Genomic DNA, 3,188 nt, shown 5'->3' on the forward strand with positions numbered 1-3,188 from the left:
GCAACAAATTGTCTCGTATTTTCAGGTATTTAGGCTGTGTTCCAATGTTCACTGCTGGTACTGAAAATCTATAGATTTTCACATACTACAAATATTCAGTACTGGCAGCGAGTATCGGAACGCAGCCTTGAAGTTTGCGAAAAATAAATTATATTGTTTACAAAGTGAATCATGCACTTTTTTCAATAGGCAGTGAAGAAATATTGTTGTTCGTTTTACGAAGAAGAGTGCATTTCTATTCAGTTTGAATGCAAATGTCCGTAATGAGAAATACGATATTATGCGTGCGTTATGCAATTTAAATTTTTCTTTCCATTTTAATATGACTATGTATTTGTGATATAATATATTGATACAAATTATATGAATTAAATTATATCTTCATGTGAGTATGTATTTATATTTAACATATTTTATTACACTATTCGAATGGTTGCAAGGTATAATAAGTATTTCAGACATTTCATGAACATTGTTGCTTCAGCCAGCTTCTATTGTTGACTCAACAGATTCCGTTAAAATGAAACCCGCCGAAATTGCCAAATTGCCTTTGATACAACAGCGCAAAAACAAGTTGTACACGTTAAGCTACATTTTCCATTGGTCGTAACAGAGAATCTATCTGCACTAGCAAACCTACCGTGCCAAACTTTGTCATTCAGTTACTGCAACATAGCAAACTGCCTGTCTACACATTACGGCTGCAGATTTACTTTTAGGCTGGGCGAGCTTTTCACTTATGACAGCAAATCCTTTTTCACGCGACTCGTTTGGAAATATCACTCTCCGTTCGTGTCTCGTTGCAAAGAAACCTCTGAACCTCTCGACAGGCGTCGCGCACACAGAAGAGTCGCTCGATAACGTCGAGCGTCGAAGGATGGGCGCGTATATCGCAAATCGCTTTGCACGACCGGCGTTTCCCTTGTTTGTACAAACGGCAGTCCGTCGTCCTTTTTCCCGCGGCCGAGGGAGCGCGTGCTCCCGCTCAAAGGCAGCCACTCCGCAATAAATGCGTGTCGTCGCGACGACGCGATTCGCTTCGGTTCCGTTTAGAGCGAAAATGTGCGAAACGCGTGCGCGGCATGTGTTATGCGGATAATGCGCGGGCGGTAAAGTGCGGCAGGATCGGCCGCAGCTGGAGGCGGGCGAGAAGCCCGCGGCGGAAAATGAGGATCCGATGCGACGCTACCGGCCGAGTAAATCGCTTCACTTCAGTGGCAGCCGTTTTCGCGAACGGCCTCCGCGCGATGACAGGTGACATGCATTGCCTCCGCGAAAATGGAGTCCCCTGCTTTCGGAGTGCAACAGAGTCATTCGTTTCCGGCGCGCCTTGCAAACGGACCGCGGCCGGAGAAAGGGTGAGGGTGAGAGAGAGAGAGAGAGAGAGAGAGAGAGAGAACGCGCACCGCCGAAATGGGAGCTATCCTTCGATTGTCATGCAAATTGCGACCGCGTAATATCAAACATTTATTATCGGGGTCGTTGAAAGGAACTCGGCAGCACAAAATCTTTGTTATGTCGCGTCTCTTTTTTTCTCGCTCTCTTGCGCCTTTTTCGAGAAGTTCCACACGAAGTAACGTTTCTCGCAACGCGATATTTGATTGCCAGCTGCCGCGGGAGTTTTCTTTGGGTCGGAATAAATTTCCACGGAACCAATCTCGACGGACGATTTTGCAATTTTCCTCTTCCGTTAGTATCTCATATTTACGCATGAGCTTTTAAAAGCGGGGCATCCGCCGCTCAGCCGTGGTGCGCAGGAAATTAAAATGTTTGCGAATAAAATATCAAGGGTTATCGATTGCATCTTGACTGTGTCAGGAGTTTAGAGAGAGGTGAAGTGGTAACCGAGGGAAAAGGTGAAGAACTAAACAGAGTGGGGTGGGACAAGCCGGCGGCCTCGAAACGTGCCGGCGCCGTAGTTGCTTTAGCGGCAGAAGTACGGATGAAAATCGAGGGGCTACGCAACGTCGTTTAAAACGATTTCCAATATTCTCGTTTCGAGCGTTATTAAAAGCAATACGCGCAATTAAGAAAGATCGAGCGTGATTTCAATCACAGATTTCGCAGTCTTCTTCCCTGAATATCGGAATCGTTTCTCTGTGCAGTGAACGTCGATTTTCGCGCAGCACGGCTGCGCGCATTTTATGTTAAAAGATGGCGTATATTGTGCTTTGATAACAGAGAAATGTATACCATATTTCGCATACCAAAGAGAGCGAGGGAAGGAGAGAGAGAGAGAGAAAGAAAGAGAGAGAGACAGAAAGAAAGAGAAAAGCTTTTTGAATCATTAATTATTTCTGCGTTCCCATATTCACTGCCAATACTGAAAATATATAATATATACAGAGTGTCGCACAATAACCTTTGAATCTCTCATGAAGGCATCGTACAAATGAACATAAAAATCCTATACCATTTTGCGATATTCGCAATAATTATGAAGATATTAATTAAAGAAGATTTGTGAATGATCATGCAAGATGAGCTGTAATAGCGATATCGTGTGCTTGTATATTATATTAGGTCAAACTGAATAAAAAAGTCCTTTATCTTTTTCCTAACAACTTGTGGATTTTTTGTTGTTAATTGGATTGGAACATTAATATATTATCGCAAGCGATTATTCGCTAATCTTCTTTAATTAATAATTCACAAATCTTCTTTAGTTAATATCTCGATAATTATTGCGAATACCATAAAACGGTATAGGACTTTTATGTTCACCTCAATCCGTACTGTGCCTCCACGAGAGCTTCGAGGATTGTTCTCGGACACATATAACATTAATTCTACAGATTTTCAGTACTGACAGTGAAGTGGAACACAATCCAAGTAGCTTAAAATATAAAACAATATATTGCAATAACTATGGTAACAAAATAGAGAGAGAAGCTGTTTTTGTTCGAATATAGGAATTATAAGAAACAATATAGAGGAAAGTAGCCAAAAGCGACATACTTCTATATCTCATATATTAAATATTGTATTTTATCGAAACTAATATAAACGTAATTCATTTTATCAGTTAAGTCATGAAAAATTTATACTTGGTATAATTCTTGTTCTTTTATATATTAAATTAGCAAATATCGAGTTTTAGAAATTCGCAAGTTTTATTTCCAAGATTTTTATGGACAAATTACGTAGATTAAACAGTGATAATTATCTTTTTGTTCAATATTAAGTTT

General features: G+C 40.6%; 1 protein-coding gene across 2 annotated transcripts in view; it reads left to right on the forward strand.

Moving 5' to 3' along the window:
* The window catches only part of LOC116845687 (abl interactor 1-like), a 556,408-nt gene that overhangs the window by 274,704 nt on the left and 278,516 nt on the right, over positions 1 to 3,188 (forward strand). The gene's annotated exons all lie outside the window — the stretch shown is intronic.

The sequence above is a fragment of the Odontomachus brunneus genome, unplaced genomic scaffold (genome assembly GCF_010583005.1).
Source record: "Odontomachus brunneus isolate Ranch 3 - 2012 unplaced genomic scaffold, Obru_v1 Obru_scaffold_056, whole genome shotgun sequence".
Lineage (NCBI taxonomy): Eukaryota > Metazoa > Arthropoda > Insecta > Hymenoptera > Formicidae > Odontomachus > Odontomachus brunneus.